We start from the raw sequence: 19,544 nt of genomic DNA on the forward strand, positions 1-19,544 counted from the left end.
AGTAAGCTGATGCTAACCAATCAGCTTTTTTTCTATTTTGCTTCCTTGTTACCTCTTACAAAAAAACCACACTTCAGCCATTTGCCAGTGGATGCTCTCATTCTATTTAGTAAAATGGAGGCTACTTCAATTCATGAATTGTGAATAAAAGGCAACTCGATCTTTAACTAAATTTGTTGTAATTTTGTTTCTTGATACACCTAAAGTTATATAATGCATTTGCCTGTTTACTTATGTCCTTCTCCACTAGAATATAAGTTTTATAAAGTCAGTAACTGTGTCTCTTTGCTGTTATATTCTCTGCACCGAAACTACACCTGACACAGGTTGAGTAGATGCTCAACAAGTACTTGTTGAATTAATGAGTAAATAAGGTAATGAATAATAAATGTCTTCCTGCACTTTATTAATCTTATAGGTGCTAAAAAAGTTTACACTATCAGGGAGGAATACACACATATACATATACAATACTTATACATCAATGTATTCATTTCCATTTTGTATTTCATTAAAGTCCTGCTATAAAATCTTTGCTTAGTTTCTTACACAGAAAACACAGACATCCTGTGTAGCTTATCAAACATATAAAGCCACTAGTAGAAAAAAGGTATTTGAATGAATATTTTGTGAGTCATACAAGATAAATTAACTAATACACTGAATTTTCATCAAGTTTTCTGGTACTTTTAACAGGAAAATTACACTGCTATATTATATGTGTACATGTAGCAAAGAAATTTACACATATTCCCTTTAAAATCTGTAATAAAAGATGCTTCTATTACAAATAATTATTAATCTTGTATGAGAGATCTTATTACAGGATAAGAAAATACAAAAACAAGGGTTCTGTGCATCAGTGACTGCTCAAAATGCTTCCAAGTGTCTAAGTAAGAAATAGCTCTTCCCCCTGTCAAGAGTAAACTTAGCACCTGATATTGACCCTTCAGATCTAGTTTAAGATGATGACCATGATAATGATCACTACCATCATCATAACCTTTTTTTTTTTTTTTGAGATGGAGTCTCATTCTGTCATCAGGCTGGAGTGTGATGGTGCCATCTCAGCTCACTGCCAACTCCGCCTCCTGGGTTCAGGTGATTCTCCTGCCTCAGCCTCCTGAATAGCTGGGACTACAGGTGCATGCCACCACACCCGGCTAATTTTTGTATTTTTAGTAGGGACGGGGTTTCACCATGTTGGCCAGGATGGTCTCGATCTCTTGACCTCGTGATCTGCCCTCCTTGCCCTCCCAAAGCTGGGGATTACAAGCATGAGCCACCGCGCCCAGCCCACCATCATCTTTTATGGACAAATAGTCATCATTATCTTTATCATCATCATCATCACCCCTTTTATAGACAAATCATGTGCCAAAAATCCCTGAAGACTGAAACTGTGTGTGTGTGTGTATGTGTGTGTGTGTGTGTGTGTGTGTGTAATTTCAGTTGGTAGTAAAATCTTCTCCTGACCACATCTTTTTTGTCACTAACACCTGAAATGAAACTCATATGAAGCTATTTATATTCTTTATTCTATTTTGTATGAAAGTTTATCTAATTTGCCTCATATTTATGTGGGCTTCCCCAGAACTCATGAGAGATATTGTGTAACGTATCAGATATATGATTCTATTACCGAAATTGTGAATTCCATGGGACATATTACCCTGAGGGTATCATGTATATGACCTGTTAACACAAACACTTATTGATAATATGTTTTATCATATAATCTTTACAATGGTACTGATATAGATACTATTATTATTCCCAGTTTTTGTCCTTACATAGAGACTTTATTTGAATTTTGAATTTTGTCAATTTTTCCTTTGACATCCTTTCTAGGGAAAAACAAAAGTTTTTTTCTTGTCCAGAGATTCAAACCTTTATTACAAGTTGCATTTATTTGTCATGTCACTTTAGTCACTTTTAATCTGAAACAATTCCTATTCCTCAGTTTTTCCTTGTCCTTGATGACATTTTCGAAGGTACTGGTATGTTATTTTGTAGAATGTTGCTTGGTTAGGGTTTGCCTGTTGTGTCCTCATCATTAACGCTTATGGAGTTTGGCAGGAGCATCACAGAAGGGATTTTGTATCCTCGGTGCATCACATGATGGGGTCTGTTTATCCCGTTGCTGTTGATATCAATTGTACTCCCTTGAATGAAGAGGCGTATACCAACTTTTTCCACTATAATAATTAGTTATGATATCTTGTGGGGGAAGATCTGTGTAAATATCCTTTTTCTCATTATATTTTCACCAATTAGTTTTAGCATCCATTGATGATTCTTCCTGAAACAATTATCACTCATATGGTTGTCAAGTGGCAGTTTTCTAATTCCATCATTTTTCCTACATTTATAGGTTTAAATTCTACCATAAAAAATTCAGTTTTAAAAAAAGCATTTTCTTTTCTTGCTATGGTATCTATTAAAAGACTTTTAAACATCTCACTACTTCTGCTTTATACATATATATATTTTACACCCTCCAAACACCTGATGCATTATTTCCTTTTGCAAAACCCTTGTAGACTTTCCTTAATTGGCTGATTGCTTCTATGAGTGTTCAGTAGGCCCATCTGGAAGAGTCCTGTTCAGTCTCAGAGGGTTGTGGGAGTTCTGGAAAAAACTCTGGAACCAGAGAAGTCTGTCCCCAAATCAATTCAGCCTCTTACTCTCTGAAAAACCTTAAACAAATGAGAGACCTTCTCAGGGTCTCACTCTTATTCCTGTCTCTTTGAAGGCAGAAACCATGTCTTTATTGTACTGTGGGTATACAAGTTCACCCGCAGTTAGTCTGTTGAGCTCAGCCACAGTAGTTCTCCCTTATGATCAGGGAATACATGCTAAGACTCCCATAGATGCCTGAAGCCACTAGTAGAACCACCCTAACTGCCCTCAGTCAGAATATGATTCTGTTTATGTCTTCCACCCACAAATCTAATGACTGTTTTTTTTATCTTAAGCAAGCACTCATTAGGCACTATAGTTGCAACTTTTGCAATCTGGGGCACGATAGCAAAACTAGCATGAATTTCCTTTTTCTTCACAATTTCATAGATAGATTCGTTCTTCCTGCAGATTTTAGCATTTTTTTTTCCTTTTTGAGAACTTTCTCCTTTTCATTTAAAGGAAGCACTTCATGGCTTTTCTTTGGCGTAGCCAAACTACTCTTTTGCTTCGGGGTCCTTATTGAGTAAAATAAGAGTTACTTGAACTCAAGCACAGAGATACCATGACAGGCAATCTGATAACTGAGTTGGCTACTACGTGACTAAAGGGCAGCAGAGCATCACAGTGTGGCTATGTTGGACAAAAGGATGATTCGCAGGACAAAGTGGCTGGCATGAGATTTCATGAGACTACTCTGAATGGCAAGCAATTTAAAACCTATGAATTGTTTACTTCTGGAATTTTCCATTTAGTATTTTTGGCCCATGGTTGACCATGGGTAACTAAAACCACCGAAACCAAAACCATGGACAAGGGAAACTACTGCACGTATCCTCTGCACCACTACTAGTCCATTTCCTCTTTTTGATTCATTTAAAGAATCGCTGTTTTTAAATCTTTTTAAAGGATCTTAGAAATTTTGTTGGGGGCCACTTAGTTTTTGGTTTATACCTATCTTTCTACACTTTATGATTTCCTCTTTTTACATAGGTATGTTTCTACTTTAAATCCTACATAGCTCTACTTTGATATTTTTATGATTCCCAAGTAAGAAATGAGAAGACTGAATGGCAGAGAAGCTTAATAACCTAATCCTAAGATCACACAGCTTGTGGATGTTTAATTCAGGCAGCATGGATTCAAAGTTTGTATCTCTAACCAATACTGCCTCTCCATTCTAATGCTTCTCATATTTTTTTACTGTGAAAAAAACAAATACTTTTGACCATATTCACCCTTAGATAACTGCACCTTCACCCCTTTCATTTAATTGGAAAAAAACCCCTCTATACTCTCATTTAAGATTTGGAATATAGACCAACTCAGTAAAACGTAGAGGCCCTTTTTAATACCTCATTCTTTTCTATTCCAACCCTTCTGTTCTATTTGCAATATTAAATATTGTTTTCTAATTAGAATTTTTCCCTTCTTGACACCTTTGAGCTGGTTTTGTCCTCTTTCTACCCCTCTGTGAATACGCCTTGTTTTTGTTGCTGTTGTTGTTGCTGTATTATACCTCACAAAATATAAGTATTTGATCAAGCTAAATGCTCATTTTTAAAAATTTTCTCTTTACACTAGGTTTAAGTATTAGTTCCTAGCTTGGAAGAAAAGAAATCCCATCTTGAAAGGCTCTAGATGGCTGTTTACTCATCAGTTAGTGAGTTCTGTAACTGGTCTATGTCGATGTCTGAGAGCCAGGGTGAATGAAACCAGAGTGATCCGTGGCATCTAGAAATAGATAGGCTCCCCTTCTTAGTGAAAACAATGCAAATTTCACCAACTCTTAACTGCCAAAGAATACAGTGTCTTCAGTCCATTGAAAGGAATCTCGCAGTACTCTAGGCAATTTGGGCATTCAGGAAATCACAGGAAATCATCAACAGGTCTGATTAAAGTCTTGCTATTGTAAGCTTGGTTCTCTTGAAGACTAAGCTCTTGGCAGCCAGCACTGGTAATTATTCTATCCTGAGCCTTTATTTATTAGGCTGATGCAAAAGTTATTGCAGTTTTTCTCATTAAAAGTAATGGCAAAAATGAGGCCTGGCGCAGTGGCTCACGCCTGTAATCCCAACACTTTGGGAGGCCAAGGCAGGCGGATCACGAGGTCAAGAGGTCGAGATCATCCTGGCCAACATGGTGAAGCTCTGTCTCTACTAAAAATACAAAAATTAGCTGGGCGTGGTGGTGGGCGCCTGCAGTCCCAGCCACTCGGGAGGCTGAGGCAAGAGAATCGCTTGAACCAGGGAGGCAGAGGTTGCAGTGAGCCAAGATGCTGCCACTGTACTCCAGCCTAGCAAGAGAGTGAGACTCCATCCAAAAAAAAAAACAAAAAAGTAATGGCAAAAATTTATTTCAGTACATAAAAGGATTCTGGATGTGGCAAATGCTAACAAAAATTATTTCCTTCCAAATTAAATACTTTAGTCTATGCCAGAAGGTCATAGGTATATCTGAGAGGAGGATACTTTTCAAGGTACATGTCACTTCGTCTCTGGGAAGAAGAAAGCTGCAGAAAAGTTTGTTATTGAATGTTTACATTCTAATTCTAGCTCTCAACCAATCCAATGGGTAAATGGGAAACTAAGCACTTCCTTTATGCCTAGCATTGTTTATTTACATTTTTTATTTGTAAAACCAGAGAATCTGCAAATTATAGGATCAACTATGAAGTTGTACGCATAATACATTTTATTAAAAGATATGCATATATTACATATACACAAAAACATAAGTTTTATATATGAAATATGTAGAATATATAAAAGATAAAGGATAATTTTAGAATGGCTAAAATGGATCACAAGCAAAAAAATATATATTTTATGTGTATAAATATTATACAAACATACCTATGAACTGGTTTCAATAAAAGCATCCACATGTGTGCATGAACGTATATAAGGAGAATAAATTCCTAGAAGGGAAGAAAACTTGTTATAAATAAAAACAAAGTCCAATGAAACAATCTTTGAAGTAATAAAAATGGAAAAATAAACAATTTATATGGCCAGATACATAAGAAAGGTAGGAAGATACATACCAAAGGTAGGAAGGCTATTAGTGCATAACTATGTCATAAATAAAAATGAAGTTTTAGTACAGAAGTACAGCTTAATTCAAATTTTGAAAGCAAAGGGCATCATTAAATTCCATTAGCACTCGGAAACAATTGTATTGCTGCATCCCTTTTAATCTGAATGTGCACTCTTCCAATTATTTATTATTTTTATTTTTAGAAAAAGGAAGGTTTTTAGAGTTTACGTTTAATCATGGAAATTTTAGTATTAGCTTTTCCCATATAGTTAAACAAAAAGGTGCATATATTAATAACCTATTAAGAACTATTTTTACTATGCCTCTTTGAACAGAATGCTTCTCACATGCAGAAGTTTTAGTAGATACCATTTTGCTCTATATTTCTTTCTTTTTAAAATTTATGAGTAGGAAATACATTTATATGGTTCAAAATTCACAGTGATATGGAAAGGTAAACACAAAACGGCAAGTTCACAACTTTTCTAGAACTCAAAGTTGGAGTGCTGAAGCAATAGCACAGTCATTTGGTCTGAACATCTAAGAAAAATCTAGAGTCTGCAGGGAAACACACGGCACAAGCAGGGGCTTTACTAGGGCAAAATGCAGCTGGAAAACAAGAAGAAGGGTTCAGCCAGGGCTACAGCAAATTTATGGATGGTGAATGTGCACCCTGGCAAGAGAAAGCAAAGTCCCTGGGGACCCAAACCTGGGGAGTCTGCCAACAGAGGATGCATGGAAAATTTTGGTAGACTCCTAGGAATTTTCTTTGTGTCGCAAAACTGGGAGAAAATACAGAAGCCATTACAGGGAAAGGGCCATCTCAAATCTCATCTGAGACATTTCTTCTCTATGTTCCCTAACCAAGCTGAAATCTTAACCTGTTAGAAGAATGTCAGCATACATTGGGGCTCTTAGAGCACTGGCGAAAACTCACTGCAGCCAGGGGAAGAAAACTGGAGAAACAAAATCTCAACTCTGGAAAGGGTTAACATAAATATGTACTGGACTCAGAATTGCTGTGCAACCTACATCACTGGCAAAAAGGAAAATAATGCCTAATACACAGACTTAATTAGAACAATAGCAACCCATAGCAACCCTACTCCTTCCCACCAAACTCACACAACTCTCTTTCTTTCTTTTTTCTCTCTCTCTATTTCTCTCTCTCTTTCTCTCTCTCTCTCTTCTCTCTCTCTCTTCCCAAAATAAGAAGCATCAAGTGGGGCCAGCAGGTGGATCACCTGAGGTCAGGAGTTCGAGACCAGCCTGGCCAACATGTTGAAACCCTGTCTCTCTCTACTAAAAATACAAAAAATTAGCCATGCGTGGTGGTGGGCACCTGCAATCTCAGCTACTCAGGAGGCTGAGGCAGAAGAGTCCCTTGAACCTGGGACTCTTCAGTGAGCCGAGATCGTGCCATTGCACTCCAGCCTGGGCAACAAGAGCAAAACTCCATCTCAAGGAAGGAGAAGGAGAAGGAGAAGGGAAAGGGGAAGGGGAAGGAGAAGGAGAAAGTGAAGGAGAAGGAGAAGGAGAAGGAGAAGGAGAAGGAGAAGGGGAAGGAGAAGGGGAAGGAGAAGGAGACTGAGAGGGAGAGGGAGAGAGATGGGAGGGGGAGGGGAGGAAGAGGAGGAAGAAATGCAGCAGCAGCATCAGGTAATAAGTAATTTGCAAAATACAAATCTTCCCTGAGGCCAAGCAAAGAGGGAAGACCAAAAGATAAGGAAGGAGCAGATATGAAAATAAAAAGCCTAGTGAAGGATCTGGATTTAAAAAAAAAAGCAAAGTAAATAAATAAAAAGCCTTCTGAGAACCCCTACCCTAAACACAAAGTATCACTCGAATTTTGAAGCTGTAGGACACCAAAGTTAACTAAAGCAACAACAAACCCCAAACCAGGTTTAACAGATTAATTTTTCTCAATCCCCACACACTAGGGTCTTAGCAGGAAGACAGGCATGCCCATTCCCAGGCATATAAACTATTTACTTCACTCTCTTATGTTCTATACAAGATGTTCACCTTTTAAGAATACATTAGGAAGCATTTTAAAAAGTCAAGAAAAATAAGACAGTACTAAGAAACTGAGCAATTATCAGAACTAAACTCAGTTATGACAGTGTTGAGACTATGTGAAAAGGATCTGAAACAACTATAATTAATATGTTGAAGGCTCTAAAGGAAAAAATAAACAACATGCATGACAGGTAGTTACATTTAATAAAGATATAGAAATTATAGGAAAAACATAGAAACACTAAAAATACAAAACACAGTGACAGAGAGGAAGAATGACTTTAAAGGACTTAGTGATGAGCCAGGCAGAGTCAAGGAAAGACTCCATACACTTGAAAATAGGCCTACAGAAATCAATGGAAATCACATTGAAGTGAGTGGAGAAGAGTTAACCCAAATAACTCTGGAAAACAGTGTTTTGCCTGGATAACGTAAGACTTGAGAAAGACACAAAGAACCATACAGAAACATTGTAGTCTAGCTGGTAAATTTGTCTCACATATATATGGGACAGATATTCTCAAACTGCTTTATATGTATACTAGACTTGAACAAATATATAAATTGTAGATAATGAGAATCAGATTTCTCACTGTTGAAGAAAAAAGGGAGGCATGTTAAAACAAAACACGGGCTAGATTTAAGAAGAACTCACAATGACCAAAACTAAAACAATTTGAGCATCAAAATAAATAGTGTAACCCAAAGAATAAAATTAATATCCATGAGTCTGAGGACCTCAGGTTTCAGCTTCAACATGTGATGTGGTTGAAAGTCATTACTGTAGACAAAAGCTAATCAGACTGAAAACTGGGGACTTCTCTTGGTCTGTTAGAGAACTGAGGTCTCAGGGCAAACTGCGTTCCCAAAATCTGGAGTCAGGCACATTCAGAGATATGAAGCACCTGAGAGCTGTTTACCTGGAGCAGAAATAGCCAGTCAATCATCACTTAGCTAGTAAGGATGAAGAATTGCTGGTGCTGCATATGAACTGCAGAGGGAGAGAAGCTCCTAAGGGCAGCCGTCAAATACCGTCCCTACATTCTCACAAGCTTTTACTAAAGGAACACCACCAACATTATATTGGAGGATCTAAAAAAGCTCCTGCGTGGCCCTGATAGGGGGAAGGGATGAGTAGCTATCAGGAAGACTTCCAGACCCTTCTCTCTAACACGGACTAATTTCCAGGATGAAGGCCATCACCAGGGGGCAATTCTGAAACTTCAGCCCAGTTTAGTGAAAGGAAATCCACTCCACCTATAGTCTGCTTCTGTCTTTCTGTCTCATCTAAGCCAAAAAAAGTCATAATCAATCAACAAGAAAGAGGGCTTCAAGGAAATATGTGGTCATTTTCCTTTATCCACAATTTTGCTTTCTGATTTTCAGTTACCTGTGGACAACTGCACTAAACTGCAGTTCAAAAATACTAAACAAAAAATTCCAGAAATAAACAATTCATAAGTTTTAAATTGCAAGTCATTCGGAGTAGTATAATGAAATCTTTACTGTTCCACTAGTTCCTGCTCAATACATGATCATCCCTTTAACGAGCATACCCACGCTGTGTAGGTTACCGGCCCATTAGTCACTTAGTAGTAGCCATCTCAGTTATCAGATGGACTGTCATGGTATTGCAGTGTTTATATCCAAGTAACCCTTATTTTACTTCATGATGGCCCCCTCACACAGTAATGATGCTGACATATTGTTATAATTGTTCTAGTTTATTATTATTATTAATATCTTACTATACTTAATATATGAATTAAATTTTATCATAGGTATGTATACATAGGAAAGCACATAGTATATATAGGATTTGGTATTACCTATGGTTTCAGGAATCTAATGGGGGTCTTGGAATATATCCCTTTTGGATAAGGTGGTGGGGAGCGGGACTACTGTACTGGAAACACTAGTGCTGGAGAAGGACTAGAAAACAAGAAGGGCAAAAGCTCTATCCCTGGAGAAGAAGCAGAAACACTTCATTAACCAGATTCCCAAGACATATGACCATTAAAACACTGAGATTTATTCAGAAGATTCCAGCAGACTCCCTCTCCTCCACAACCCATCATAGCTCTAACAAGCTTTCAGGAATAATAGCAGTGGATTACAACTTAAAGAGCTACAAGACACAGGATCTCTCTAAAGAGCAGTACAAAGGGAAACAAAGCCAAGTATGGAGAAAAAAAATAAGCTTACTACAATAATTGGAAGCCTCTGGTGTCTGTAGCTAAAATAAACATTAAATGCACTCCAACTCCTAGCTAGATTAACATAAATCCTCATACTAAAGGCCTATTTACTTCAGTAACTATTACCCTATACAACATATCTGATTTCAACAAAATTTACAAGGTATGTCAAAAGGAAAGAATAAGCACTGCCTGAAGAAACAAAGCAAGCATCAGAATCCAACTCAGATATTAAAAGATATTGGAATTATCTAATAGGAAATTTAAAATAACTGTGATTACAATGGTAAAGGCTCTCCTGGAAAAAGTAGACAACATGCAAGACCAGATGAAATGTCAGTAGAGAGATGGAAACTATAGGAATCAAAAGGAAATGCTAGAAGTGAAAAAACATAGTGTCAGAAATAAAGACCACCTTTGATGAGTTAATCCATAGACTGAGGCTGAGGGGAGAATCTGTAAATTTCAGCATAGGTAAATAGAAATACTTGAAATGAAATACAAAGATGAAAAAAAGGAGGAGGAAGAGAGAATAGCATAGAATAGAATAGAATAGAATAGAATAGAATAGAATAGGACTAGACCAGAACAGAACAGAACAGAACAGAACAGAACAGAACAGAACAGAACAGAACAGAACAGAACAGAACAGAATAGAATAGAATAGAATAGAATAGAATAGAATAGAATAGAATAGAATGTAACAGAACAGACAAGAACTGTGGAGCTATATTAAAAGTTGCAACATGTATATAACTGGAATATCAAAAAGAGAAGAAGAAGAAAATGGAGCAGAAGTAACATTTGCAGAAATAGTGACTGAGAAGTTCTCAAATTAAGAACAGATATCAAGCCACAGAACCAGGAAGCTTAGAGAATATCAGCAGAATAAACACCCAAGACTCCACACAGAGACACATCACATTCAAACTGCAAAAAACAAAGACAAAGAAAAAAATGTTTAATGAATCTAGGATTGGAGAACACTTTCCATACTGAGGTACAAGAATACAAATTACCAGAGACTTCTCATGAAAAATAATGCAAACAAGAAGAGAATGAAATGAAATCATTAAAATGCTCAAAGACTACAACCATGAGTTCTATATCCATTTAAATTATTATTTATTTCTTCAAAAAGAGGAAATAAAAACTTTCTTAGACAAACAAAAACTAAAAATTCCCACCCAGTGGACCTGCTCTGCAAGACATGTTAAAAGAAGGTCTTTAGGCAGAAGGAAAATGATGTGTAGATCAGATGATTGAATCTACACAAAGAAAAAGGAAAGCATCAGAGAAGTAATTCATGAAGGTAATGTAAATTCTTTTATTTTCCTTATTCTTAATTGATCTAAAAAAAACTACTGATTGGAGCAGTAATAGTAACACTTTAGATGTAAAATAAATAGCAGCAATGCCACAAGAGAAAGAATTGGGTAGTAGGTTAAAAGACACTTGCTCTACACATAAAGCACTATATTATTATTTGAAAATGTGCTTGGGTGATTTTCTTTTTTAAATAGAGACAGAGTCTCTCTATGTTACTCAGGCTAGCTTTGAACTCCTAGGCTCAAGCAATCCTCCTGCCTTGGCCTCCCAAAGTGTTGGGATTACAGGAAGGAGACATCACGCCTGGCCTGCTTAGTTAATTTTTAAATGGATATTAGAAAAACCACTTTTAGTAACTTAGTCAGAAGGAAGAGGAAGAAGGAGGAAGAGGAGGAAGAAGAGGAGGAGGAGAAGGAGGAAAAAAGACAGGAAGAAGAAGCAGAAGCAGGAGAAGAGGAAAAAGAAGGAGACAAGGAGGAAGAGGAAGAGCAAGAGGGAAGGAGAAGGGGAAGGAAAGAAGGAAAAAAGAAGAGAAGGTAAAGATGAAGAAGAAGAAATGATATTACTAGAGAGAAACTAAAATAAAATCTTATAAAATAACCATTCATCCATACTGATATAAACAAGTGATTTTATAAACAAATTAAACATTGAGAAAGGTTTTTCCTAACAAAATAATTTAAATTAATAAATTTAGAATGAGTGAGGGAATAGGAAAATCACCATTAGAATACAGTGGTAATAATTGCTATAGTCAAAATCTGCTGGTGAGTGCCAAAATTGGTTGACAAAGGATAAAAGGAAACACAGTTTTACATAGTTTTCTTCTCAAATTATATTCATTAAAACACTTAGTATTTACAAAGGAAAAATAGTAACCTTACAATGGACAAACTGCAGTTAGTACCTTAACTTAGTGTTTAAGATTAATATCCCTAGAAATAAGACCTATCATCATGTGTCCCTAATATGATGCCCTAAGATGCCCTAAGAAGGGCACACCATCTCGGGATATTTTTCCCCAAAATGCATACCCTTAAGCTTAATTGTGAGAAAATATAGGACAAATCCAAACTGCAGTACATACCTGACAAGCACCTTCAAAAGTGTTGTAGTCCTTGTATCAGGGAGAAAATGAGTAACTGTCACAGACTGGAGAGACTAAGAAGTCATAACAAATAAATACAAGGAAATACTTGATTGAATTTTAAAACAGAAAACAAACATTATTGGAAAAACTGGTGCAGTCTCAATAAAATCTGCAGTTTAATTAATAGTATTTGCCTATATTAATTTTTTAGTTATGTAAGATGTTAAGACTAGTGGAAACTTGATGAAAGATACATAGGATTCTATATACTACTGTTGCAAAAATAACAATAATAGAAAATTATTTTTTGAAAAGTACATCCTGAAATTTTATCTTAGCTTCATTTCCATCACATCTATTCTTCCATCATTCTGCATGTTTATTAGCTTTATGTTTATCCTTTCAGTGTTTCTTTATTCAAATACAAAAATGTGAATATGTACTTTATTTCCTTCCTTACATGTCAGTAGCATACTCATTATCCTATCCTCGCCTGCACACTGATCTGTTCACTCAAAATATACCCCAGCAAATTTTTTATTGAGGTCTTCGTCATTTATTCTCACAATTGCATAGAATTCTACTGTGTAGATATACCATAGTTTATTCAAACAGTCCTCTATATTTGCACTCTTAAGTGCTTCTAATCCTTAATAAAAATAGTATTCTGTGAATAATTTTGTATGCTATATATAAGTTATCGCATTCATGGACAAGCGTTTCTGTAGGATAGATTTCCAGAATTAAGACTGGTGGGTCAAAGAGGAAATATAGCTATATTTATGGTTGCTTTTTCCACCTTCTCTTTCACAGTGAAGGGATCATTTTTTGTTCCCTCCGGTAATATAATAGAGTATCTATTTACTCATGGTCTCACTTTGGGGCTCTTAAAGCTTCCAAAGTGCTTTCATGACATGTGTTATTTTATTAATTTTCTAATAGCATCGTGATGGTTATCATTATTTCTATGACTAAGAGAATTGAGTCCTGAAGAGTCTGTGTCTTCCTCAAATAAATAACTAATATCATAAAAAGATGGATCCATTTAGAGTCAGTCTCGCCCTTGTGGAACTCAGTGAACCAGGCCATTGCTTTAAATTTTAATTTAAGTAATGAAATTCAGTCTCAGTTAGCTCTAGGATGGTATATAAATATGGGCTACAAATTTGGTGAAGGAATTGATGTAGTGTTCTGTGGCCTTCCATTCATCTTGGTAACTACAGACATCCTCGTGGTTCATGCTAGTATAGCTCTTTGAAAACAGGCTCCCAAGATGAACTCTGAGGAAAGAACTCTGCACAGACCGAAAGCCTCAGTTCCAAACTCCCTAAGTGCACTATGTAGCTGATCTTCTCTGTGTTTGGAAATATTTTCCATGTGTTGCCCAGGACAGTGGTCTGGACTCTTTATTTGTGCAGGGCTCACAGACCTTTCTTCCTTTCCAGTCTTAGAAAATACCATTAGCTCCCTTGCTACTTTGGTCTCCAACTTTTAATTCTCTCCCTCCATTGCCCACTCCCCCCACCCGCAAAAGACTCCATTGACACAGGCTTTAAAATATAAAGACATGAATACCAGGAAGGGAGGAAGTCTTTAAAAGACACTACAAAGCAATCCAGCTGCCTATACAGTTACACATGAAGAGTAGAGAAAGTAGAAAAGGAAAATACAGTTAGAGGAAAAAAAACACATATAAATATTTTATTAAACTACCCTGCCATGTAGTTTTTAAAGAATCAAACTGTTTATTTCAAGTATTACACAAGACCCCTAAATAGGCATCAAACTTGGCCATTTTTGTGGTTCATAAACTATGAAAGATAGAGAATATTGTATTTATCAGGGCATCTCTAAAAAAGCGTTCTGTTTGTGATTGGAAAGAATATTTTAATAAGCTACACTTTGGGAGGAAGGTGGAAGGCGATGATTAAGACCTCATATACCATTGTATAGTAATAAAAAACTATCCTTCAAAGTATAGATGCAGTTACCTATGGAAAATATGTTTTATTAGGGGTCAGAGTAGAGATTTTCTTTAGCCTGACTAAATATCGATCAACGACACTTCAGAATGCAAGGTAAAAATCAAACTTAAGAAATATTTATAAACTGTTTTCTAGAAACTTCAGTCAAATTTAAAGTCTCCTTTTCTCTCAGGACTTTACTAAAATTTCATTTAACGTTTTAGGCATTAAGTGTTGCAATTTAATTGTTTTCCAAATACATTTTAAATCATTACAATGAGTTAAGCTATATCTGTAAATACTCGGATGAAATTGCTGTAATTATCTAATAGCATTAAAAGTAACAATTTCAGTCTGTTTTTCTCCATTTGTATTTAAGTATTGAAAACAAGAAAATATTCATAATCAGTTTCATAAATGCTGAAATAGAGCTATTAGATTTTCTGATAGGGAATACAGATTCTCAAGGTTCTTCTTTATGTTTCCTCATTCTCCCTGTTTTGTTTGTTTTTCTCCAGGTTGTGTTTTTTAATAGTTGGAGGAGTGGAGAGAACAGGCGTAGTGGAGAGAGTAAAGAAGTGTGTATGAAGGGGGAGACTTCATTGTACAGAATGGTCATTAACTGTGATACAAACGCCAATGTTTCCATGGAAACCTCTGTCCACTACAGAATATACTAGAGCAATTTTTGAACCATTTGTCCATTTGATTAATTATGTCTTTGTGCCGAAGGCAGCTTGGCTTGATTGTCTCATCATGTATTAGAGAAGCTACTGCTCTAACAAATGGGTCTATTGTTTTGGGTCTATTCATCTTGGTGCATCCCTGCGAGCTGATAGACATTTCAACAAAATGACTGTCCCTTAATGAGCTGCAAGCCTGTCAGAATTGTTTAGGGCTTCACGCGAAGCAGAGTCCATGGTCATGACAGCCTCAGTTATTATGACAATGAGTAGGATGTCTATGAAAGAGTCCATGTAAATACAATGACCCTCGTGTTGATATCACATAGTTACTTTTTAATTATCAAACCTATGTATATTATGTTCCTAAAACACTCCTTATTTTTGTTCCAACATAAGCTATAGAGTTTTTTGACAAACAGAACATGCCTACCAAATCAAAAGAGTAAAACATTTTTCATAATTTGGTATGATTTTTCTTGGTTTCCAGTTATCTGAAAAATATTATTAATGCAATTATGGGGACTGGCTAATAGAAGTGAAACCAACATTTAAAAAATATCTCGATGATATTAATTGTGAGTTTTTTAACACTCTAAAGTGGATACAAGCTAATTTTACTTGAACAAACATTCCTCAAAAAGGCAAAAACAAATCAAACATAATATTGGGGGCACCCATAATATTTACACAAAAATAAATATATTTTTAGTAAATGGGACAAATACAACATTATTCTAGCACTCTCAGCACATATGAGGTGGTAGGATAATAACCTACTGTGGTTTGAGAGTATGCACCTGTTGATTTGTTCTGAAGACTTGGGACAGTTGTTACCCCGAAACTCAAGTATCTTTCACAGGAACTGGTATTCAACATCCATGTGTTATTTCTGTCCACAATAAATTGTAATAATTGTGCTTGAAAAGAGAGAATATATTGGCAATTTTGATTTCATGTTTCCTCAAAGCAAGAGCAAGTTCTTCTTCTGAACAGATGAATGCACTTTCTAAGAAGGATGCTGTGCCAGTCACAGCCAATGTCACCATGCCTGAAACATCCCTTTTGCCAAAAGTTAATTATGACACTTAAGAAGAGCTTCCTATATGTTTTTAAATTGTATATTTCAGTTTTGCTTCTCTAGCTCTTCTGTGCAGAGAACAGACATGGAGCATCACTGTATATGGTATGTGTTTTAACTATGTCTCCACACAGATTCAATGATTAAGTTGTGTCTTTAAAAATCACAGATGGAAATCACCACTCTGCAGCTACCAACAGCCACACTTAATCAGTTAGTAACTGGGGATTAAACTTAATTCAGATTAATTTGTATTAGTATAGTGTTTGTAAATCAATTGCTGTCATATTAATTTACATGTTGTCTAGACATGACATCATGTTGATTCTTTGTGTGGTTCAACTACTAATTATAGACTTTAAGGGTAACAGATGCAAACTTTTTGTTTAAAGCTCTGAAAATAAATCAAGGCTGAAGTGGTGGTCCAGTTTGTTTTAGGTTAGGAAATTTTTAAAGCTTGGTACAAAACTACATATTAGAGTTAAAGTCTAAAATAAAAATGACTTAACATGTTTAAAAGGGAAATGGCTTCTGATAAAGATAAAGACAGATTTAGTAGCCAGTGAGAGAAATTCTAGAAAAATAGGAAAATTGTTAAATATCTAACCAAAGTCCCCAAAACTCAATCCATAAATAAGACACTGAAACACTATGAAAATGATTCTTACTTACAGATTTTAGTTTGCATTTTTATCTGTTCCATTCAATGTCTAAACTTTACATAATGGCGTAACTGCTCTGTGGAAAGCGTTTATTTAGTTCTAACAATTCATTTATTTCTAATAACTTTTAGACTTCTTAAAGTTCAATGGTTTTCATATCCAGAACACAGTAAGAAATTGTGGTAAAAACTGAAATAAAAAAATAAAACAAATAACTTTTTTTTTTAATTATCACTCTTCAGGGTCCAAAGACAAAGTTAGTGCCTTTATGTTCAGTTGGGAAAGCAGCATCTAAATCTGTTCATTTGCTAGTTCATAAACTTTCCTTAAAAACTAGAAGCTACAAAGCAGACCCAATTCTTAAATCTTAGTTTTCCTTATTTGGCTTATATTTGAATTTTAAGATGGACAAAAATCCAGCAGAATTAGTCATTTTTTTTAACTTTCAAATGTGCCTTATTTGTTTTAGGAAATGAACCTTCTCTATCAGAATGTATGTCACAGAAACCTGGTTACTTTAAATCAACATCAGTTATATATTACACATTTCATAACCTTGTTGTTATTTACCAGGATATCCATTTCCTCCTTTCAAATATAGTATTCCTTATGTGCACATGTGAAAGTCACCACAGAAAAGAAAGCAACTTGATGCTATGTCAGAGTGACTTATGTATCCTCTATTCTTGGATGGAGGAGAAAGGATGGAAGGCCAATGCAATGCTTTGTTACATGGATCTTACGTTACATGTTAAGTATGAAATTGTTTCCACTCGGCTAAGTAATTCTATTGTTTTTTGATATGGAAGAACTGCTTCTACCATTAAAATACTGAAAATTCTAATCTTCATAAAGCTATTTCTGAATTTTAATAAGCATTAATAAGATAAGCATTACTCTGCTTACGTATCTGCACACCACTGATGATACCAACTGTTACCTTTGCCCCTGAAAAAAATCTTAATTTGGAAGACCTTTCATGAAGTTTCATTTTCAAAATAGCTCTTCTTAAAAATTTGGAAATCATTTCAATCTTAAAACGTAAAGAAAAGTTGCAAATGTAGTGCAAGGGAATTTCCAAACCCTTCCCGAAGAGTTCACTAAGATTTCTTAAATGTTAACATTTTACATTTAAAATGCGCTCTCTCTCGGTCTCTCTCTCTCTATCTATAAATGTGTTTGTATCACTCAAAATAGCTCTTTAATAAGGGGATTTTTTAAGACTCCAAGGGGACTTCAGTTAACAAGTAATCATTTAGCTATTACTTTGAACATTATCTAACACAAACATATGTTTGTATTTGCCTTGGATAATTGATATAACTATAATTTTGTTCTCTAGCTTGGGCTTTCACTAAGTTAACAGGCATATAAATTTCATTGAAGATTTATAATATTATTTGTAAATATATCCAAATCATACTAAAGATCTAAGTTGCTGTCAGGATGCAAATGTACAATAAAAGGAAAATAGACATTTCAGATATAGCAGAACAGTTTTGTTTAAAACCCTCTTTACATGTTAACAGCAAAAACTTGTTTTATTTACACAGCATGTCTTTGGCCCAGCACGCTTGTGTGAAAGAAAGAATACCAGTCTCATTTTTCAGGTATACAACTTCAAGAGAACACCATGACTTTAGTCAAAAGGAAAGAAGCTGAGTCATGTTGTCAGTGTTTGAAGGTATGGCGTAACAGATTTCTTTGAAATGAAAGGGTAGGAAGCAGCAAAATGTAACCCTCCATTTGAACATTTCTTAAAGCTCTATTTTTATAACCTTTCATTGTTCTCACCAGCATCTAGAAGGTTATGGAAAGATAATCCATAACATAAATGTTATAGCTGATCATAAACGGGGTTGGATTCTAAAAGTTGCTCAGATTCCAGAAGATATACAACTTTTTCTTATGCTTCTCATTAGATGACTTTTCCATTCCTAAGAAGTTGGCCCCTGACATGCATCTGTGAAATTCCCTCAGATGCCATCTCCCCCGCCTCCTCCCCTCCCTCTACCCGTCACTCCTACTTGGCTACCCTTAGGCCAGAGAACTCACCTTGAGGCTTCACTGTGGCCCTATTGAGAGGTGACAGCATGCTGGCAGTCCTCACAGCCCTCGCTCGCTGTGGGCGCCTCCTCTGCCTGGGCTCCCACTTTGGTGGCACTTTAGGAGCCCTTCAGCCCACTGCTGCACTGCGGGAGCACGCTTCTGGGCTGGCCAAGGCGGGAGGCGGCTCCCTCAGCTTACAGGGAGGCATGGAGGGAGAGGCGCCAGCGGGAACCGGGGCTGCGCGCGGCGCTTGCGGGCCAGCCGGACTTCCGGGTGGGCGTGGGCTTGGCAGGCCCCTCACTCATAGCAGCCGGCCGGCCCTGTCGGCCCCGAGCAATGAGGGGCTTAGCACCTAGGCCAGCGGCTGTGGAGGGTGTACTGGGTCCCCCAGCAGTGCCAACCCACCGGCACTGCGCTCGATTTCTCACCTGACCTTAGCTGCCTTCCCGCGGGGCAGGGCTCGGGACCTGCAGCCCGCCATGCCTGAGCCTCCCGCCCCCTCCATGGGCTCCTGTGCGGCCCGAGCCTCCCCGACGAGCGCCACCCCCTGCTCCACGGCGCCCAGTCCCATCGACCACCCAAGGGCTGAGGAGTGCGAGCTCACGGCGCGGGACTGGCGGGCAGCTCCACCTGCAGCCCCGGTGCAGGATCCACTGGGTGAAGCCAGCTGGGCTCGTGAGTCTGATGGGGACGTGGAGAACTTTTATGTCTAGCTCAGGGATTGTAAACACACCAATCAGCACCCTGT

The 19,544-nt window shown here is 36.9% G+C and overlaps 1 long non-coding RNA gene across 1 annotated transcript in view; it reads right to left on the reverse strand.

Moving 5' to 3' along the window:
• The window catches only part of LOC134736240 (uncharacterized), a 164,437-nt gene extending 145,482 nt beyond the window's left edge, over nt 1-18,955 (reverse strand). Inside the window, exon 1 of the long non-coding RNA XR_010120137.1 lies at nt 18,803-18,955. This is a non-coding gene — a long non-coding RNA (uncharacterized lncRNA). The remainder of the gene's footprint in view (nt 1-18,802) is intronic.
• Nucleotides 18,956-19,544: the final 589 nt, after the last annotated feature.

The sequence above is a fragment of the Symphalangus syndactylus genome, chromosome 3 (genome assembly GCF_028878055.3).
Source record: "Symphalangus syndactylus isolate Jambi chromosome 3, NHGRI_mSymSyn1-v2.1_pri, whole genome shotgun sequence".
NCBI lineage: Eukaryota > Metazoa > Chordata > Mammalia > Primates > Hylobatidae > Symphalangus > Symphalangus syndactylus.